General features: G+C 46.8%; 1 protein-coding gene across 7 annotated transcripts in view; it reads left to right on the top strand.

The window, feature by feature from the left end:
* Positions 1-3518: 3518 nt before the first annotated feature.
* SIPA1L1 (signal induced proliferation associated 1 like 1) overlaps positions 3519-6000 on the top strand; it is a 366852-nt gene continuing 364370 nt past the window's right edge. For 2 of the 7 annotated variants that reach the window (XM_043920094.1, XM_043920089.1), the window contains exons 1-2: positions 3573-3631; positions 4248-4306. The gene's annotated coding sequence lies outside the window, so the exon portion shown is untranslated. Of the gene's footprint in view, positions 3632-4112; positions 4307-4529; positions 4671-6000 lie in introns of those variants that run through there. The other 5 variants (XM_043920095.1, XM_043920091.1, XM_043920090.1 and 2 more) reach the window with 4 other exon arrangements.

Genomic DNA, 6000 nt, shown 5'->3' with positions numbered 1-6000 from the left:
GAATTTTCCACAGTTTGTTGTGATTCACACAGTCAAAGGCTTTGGCGTAGTCAATGAAGCAGAAGATGTCTTTCTGGAAATGTTTTTCCCTTGCTTAGGTGTTCTAAGACTCCTAGTATTCAGGTCAATAGAGTTATATCACCTGGGTTGAAACAATTAAACCCTAACAGTGAAACAGCGTTAGATATAATTTAATCTTGAGTGATTTGAGGGGGCACTTTGGTCCTTTTTTATGGGTGAGTCATTTCTCTGAATATCAGTTAGTAACGTCCTATAGATGTATAACCAGTAACAGAGGCTATCATGTGAAATGATAATAGGCTGGATAAACCACATTTTAACTGTAAAACATACAAATGTGAATCCATGTTTATAATATTAAAACTGTATATTTTCCTCGCTTGGTAAGACTTTTGTGTTAAAATTCATTCCATATTTGGTATGTTAGGGCATGTTGTTGAGTAGAAGTGAATAACCAGAGGAAATGAATTCAACTGTCCATAGAGTTGTAACAAACTAAGAAGTGAACAGGGAGGGAGTTCTTATCAGAGGAAAGGTTACACATCCCTGGAGCATATCAGGGAGGGGGCTGGGCAGAGGTGGGTAGAGAGCCAACAGAAGGAGGGGACAGGAAGTGATTGAGATCTAATCTGTGCTTGACAAACTCTATTTTCCTTTCCCTCTCCTGCTGCCCCTTATCTGCTATTTGGAAACTCCAGGAAGGTCAGGGAAGATGCAGACAGAGTGCCTGATCCAGAGAGCCATGAAGCTGGAACCTCAGCTTTGGTGGATTTTGCGTTTTATCTTTTTCAGAAGTACTGGTGAAAGTTTTGCCACGAATTAGGGGTAAATAGTTGCCTAGGGTCTTGAAAGAGTAGTTTTTGGTCCCTAGGACAATCTCTACTATTCCACTATGCATGAAGGTTAGGGAAATTATCTTTGTAACTTGACTCTAATATCTATCTCTTGAGCCTCATAAGGAACATTGGAGAAAGTTAATAGATTTGGCTAGCACTTGGGTCAGTTATTGCAAATGTATCAAATGGCTATCCGGGAGTCATAAAACAGGTGGCCTTGAAATTGTACTGTGTTTGTGGATACAGATTGGCAGCCATCCTTTAAGGGCAAAATTATGTTAAAAGTTGAGCCAGGGTGAATGAACAAAACAGCCTATTTACAATACAGTGCTATGTTATGAAAGACAGTTCCTGAAAACAGATCAAGGGGATTGATGGTGATGCTCCAATATGTTTCTTTGTAAAAATTTGATGTTAAACATACTGGTCTGTGAATTTAAGACTTACTCTTCTTTCCATTCTTCCTTCGATTTTTCCTTCCTTGGTTCCTTCCTTCTTCCCTTCCTTCCCTCCAACTTTCCTTCTTCTGGTTGCTTTTGGAGGGGTTGTGGATGTATTTAATTTGGGTTTTTGTTTTGAGTTGGCATATTTATTAAATAACAAGAAATCTGTTTTGAGTTAGTGTAAAAGCAAATAAAGAACAATGGATTCCCTTTGAAATTACTGTAACATGGTTAATTTTTTTTAATACTTGAGAAAAGAGAACTTTAAAAGCAACCTGTCAACATGTAGCTGAACTTGGTGAAACTCAGCTACTTTAAAATGAAACACTTATTTTAAAAACTGTTTGACATAAACGGAAAATATCTGTTGTTACTGACAATTTGTATAGGTGTAAGAGCCATAGAATTTTAAACTGTAATGACCTAACATGTGGACTACATCTCATTTTAGAGATGAACAATCAGAAAGATTAAATAACTTCTCTAGGAGACTCAATTATTAGCAACACAGAAAAATTCATATCCTATTTTCCTGTCTTTGTCCAGTACTTTTTATCATTATATCACTAGGTTTCTAACATAAAAGCTTTCAGTGACATAACATTTAAGTTTGCACCTAACCTAAAAGAATCTTTATGGGTTTCTAGTTCCAAGGGATTGATTTAAATAATGGTTTAAAAATGATTTAAAAATAATGGTTTTCCCATATTTATGTAAATAGGGATGAACTTTTAAAATTGAGATATAATTCACATACCATGAAATCTATTTTTACTTATTCATTTTGATATAAAAGTTTAAGCTTAACTTCTAGTTACAGTATCCATTTTACTTAGGAGTGAGTATATAAAATCCCCTGGAGAGGTAAACAGCATTTTCAATATTCTTGCCTGGAAACTTCCACAGATAGAGGAGCTTGCAGTCCATGGGGCTACATGTCCATGAGCAGGCTACAGTCCATGGGGCTCGCAAAGAGTTGGACAGCCTGAGCGCGCGCACACACAGACACACACACACAGTCCCCTAACACACACAGTCCCCTAACACACACACACACACACACACACACACACACACAGTCCCCTAACACACACACACACAGACACACACACACAGACACACACACACACACACACACACTCCCCTAAAGAAAAATTTCTACATTTTGGAGTAGGGATGATGGCGCCTGAAGAAGCTTCATGATTCCCCCTCTCCATGGTGAATAGGGTTTTTTTTTTTTTTTTTTGAGACAAAGATGGAAAAAGAGAAACGAGGGATTATAAATACTGAAAAACAGATAATTCTGTGTAACAGAAAGAGGAGAACAGTTTAACAAAGTCAAAAACAAAACTATGCAGCAGAAACTTACAGTCTAGGCCCACTTTCCCGGGAAGGTGACGGTTCTGAGGTACTGAGGACAAGCATAGCTTTTGCGTTCATTCCCCCGCCCCGACATTAAATAAATACCTACTATGTACCGAGCCTGCGGAAGCGCTGAGAATACAAAGATGGATAAGGCAGATCCTCGAGGAGCTCAGCCTGGTCGTGGCAGTGGCGAAAAGGAGTTGCGGTGGGGGTGGGGGGTGGGGGCAAGAGGTGCGGCGGGGAAGAGCGAATGGAGTGGTTGGAGAGTATGGAGTCGGTAGAGATTGGGGGCTGACGTTAAGACAGGAAGGTTGAAAAACTGAATATATGGTAAGAAATTGGGGGTTCACAGATGTGCTGACTTCTATGGCAGAAATCTGTCCCAGGACCTCTTAAATAATTAGCCTCATTTGCCAAATTTGGCCAGATGTTATAATGCTGATCTTCTACAGGTAACCCTCTCGAAGAGGTTTAAAAGTCCTTTTCCCACTTCCAGCCCTTGCTTTCCCCACCATTATTAGGGCGTCGGGCAAGGGAAGGTTCAGGTTGGAAACCTGCACCCACGTTTGCAGCCTGGGCTCTCTGCAGGAGACAGGAATCCAGGGCTTTGCCGTCGTCATAGCAACTAGGAGTTCCGCGGTCCCCTGCCCCCCCATCATCTTCTAACTCGTTCTACTTCCCCCGCCGTCTGGGCTGAGTTGTCGCTTCTCTCGCGAGATTTGAGCGCAGCGCTGAACAGCACAGCAGTGATCTCACCCGAGACTTGGGGAGGGACGGTGGGAGGGAGCGAAGGAGGGGAAGGAATGGGGCGGGCGAGCGGGGAGGGAAGGGGAGGGGAGGGGAAGGGCGAGTGCGGCGCTGCCACCGCCGGCAACTTTGTGAGCGAGTTCACTGTGTGCGTGAGCAAGTGAGCGAAAGTCAGAGCGCCGCTGAGTCCTCGGGAGGAGGGTCCCCGGGGAGGGCCAGGTCTGGGCTTCAAAGGCCGTCCACCCCTCCACCCCGGCCCCCCCACAAGCCGCTCCATCCTCTCCCGCCTCCGTGGCTCCCTCCCCATTTCCTCCCCCACCAACCCTCCCGGGCCTTCTCGCCCCCCGTCTTGCAGTTACCTGTCCCCTCCCCCCCACTTGGCACGCACCTCCCCTTTCCCCGGCGTCCACCACGGACCTCCCCCCCCACCCCCAGCCACTCCGCACTCACTTTCTGCGCCGGCCGCCCCCTCGGCTCTTTCTTTTGGAGGGGGGGGCAGGCGGGCGGGATGGGGGGCGCTGAACCTCGGAGGCGGCGCGAGCGGTGACCCGAGCGCCCAGACAATAGTTGATGCCCAGGGACTTGAGTGCCCCCCCACTCCACCGAGAGCGCAGCTCCCCCCTCCGGCTTTTCTCCAGCCTGCATTCTGGGTCCCCTTCGGATCCAGGCTCGGGAGTTGGGCTGACTGCGCCTCCACCTCCCCCGAGCCACCCCCCCCCCCCCGCCCCGCGCGGCGCCCGACCCGGCCTCGCCGCCCGCTGTTATCCGCAGAGGAGGCGGCGAGTGAGCGCGCGCCGACCATCTACACGGTTTCTCTCTCTTTTTTTCCCCCCAGGGAGAGCGCGCGGCGGACGCGCCCGGACGCGCGGCGGCACCGGGAGGCCGGGCCGAGCGGTAAGTGGCTCCGGCGCCCGGGGTTCGGGGAGGGGAGTTGAGGGGTGCAAGACTGTTGACAGCCCCTACCCCATTTCTGGCTGGGGCGCGGGTCCGGGACACGGAGCAGTACACCGGGAGGCCGGTCAAAGTTTTTAATTTCCGATGTGGTGGCGTGCTGATAGCGCAACCCGGCGGGGGCGAGTCCGAGCTGCACCGCGCCCGGCGCGCGCGCGCGCGCGCGCACCTCGGAATCTGAATCTGCACAACTCTCCGCCAGGCGCTTGTGCGAGAGGCCGGGAGACCCGCGCCCCGGTCGGGGTGGCTGCGCCCACCCAGCCGCTCTCGTTTCCACCGGGCTGACCCTTCCCCTTCAGTCACCTGGGTGAGCGCTTTGCACGCTGTGCTGGAGGGATAGGCCGAGAGGTTTGATCGTGAGAAAGGGGGAAGAGCGGCTCGGTGCCCGTGGGTGGTTCATTTCTCTCCCGGGGGTCTGGTTGGGAGCGAAATCCTAGGATGCTCTAACATGCTTTTTCTTGGAGCAAGTAAACCTCGAGAGGGCCGAGGCGTCGAGAAGGTACTGCAAAAAAGAACTTTTTCTTCTTCGCCCCATCTGTTTCCAACTTCGATCCTGACCTTAAAGGAAATTTGCCAAGCTCTCTATCGCTCCATGGCATTTCTAGGTGGACAAGTAATCTTGTTGGGCAGGTTGAAATTTCATCGGTTCACCATTTGGAGAACATAGAGACGAGGGAAGTGGCTCACTTTCAAGGAAGATGTTTAATTGAGTTGTTGGTATTCGTTTTGAAGAGAAGCAAAACTAATGGACCCTAGGATGCATTTACCTTACAAATTTTATTTTTCTTGACGGGTATTTTAGAGGCAGCACTCAGTGAAATTCTTACTACCTGCTAAACGATTACATTTGTAAACTGGGAGCCTGTGATGCGATGCAAATTTCAGAGTAGAGGTGTCGACTTTCATCAGGTTCCAGGTCTGTCTGGATGAACTGGGGTTGGCGTTTCCTCTATAAAGCAAACCTTTCATGTTGAAACTCTGACTCAGACTCTTCAAGCCATTGTTTTTGTACTCCTACTCTGTGGGAGTTAAGTGTCAACTTTCTCTCATCTTCTCATATGGAATATTCATCCCAGGCAAAGATTCTCTCACTTAATATTTTGGAAAAGTACAGGATAAAGTCCTGTAGAATCATTGTCTGCACCCAGTTTAGTAACAGTATTAATTTTCTATATAATCTGGATCTAATAACCTTCACTTTCCTCTTTTTCATTTTTTCCAAAGCTACAATTAAGCCACCTTTACCAGAATTAAAAAAAAAAAAAATCTGATGGAAATAATATAAAACAGTGGTATCAGGAGTAGTTTCATATAAAAGGTTTTCATAAAGCAGTTTATGGTCACTGAAGTGTCTATTAGATGACGTGCCAGTTCTTAAGGAGAAAATTAATGTTAAAACATTTTTCCCATGAAATAAATTATTTATACTTAGGCATTAGCAATTAACAGTGCATTTAAAATGCTTTGGGTGATGATTTGCACATAAATGGTTAGGAGCAAAACAAGAGATTTTGAGGGGTGAATGGTATTTTGTGGCTGATAACTTATTTTCGTATCCCATGATACTTAAGTAAAGGACTCCTGAAGTTGACTGTATCATTATTTCTCTGGTTGAGTGAGAGAACAAGTTTGGCAGG

Source organism: Cervus elaphus, chromosome 12, assembly GCF_910594005.1.
Source record: "Cervus elaphus chromosome 12, mCerEla1.1, whole genome shotgun sequence".
NCBI classification, from domain to species: Eukaryota; Metazoa; Chordata; class Mammalia; order Artiodactyla; family Cervidae; genus Cervus; species Cervus elaphus.
This window is presented reverse-complemented; position numbering and strand designations above follow the sequence as displayed.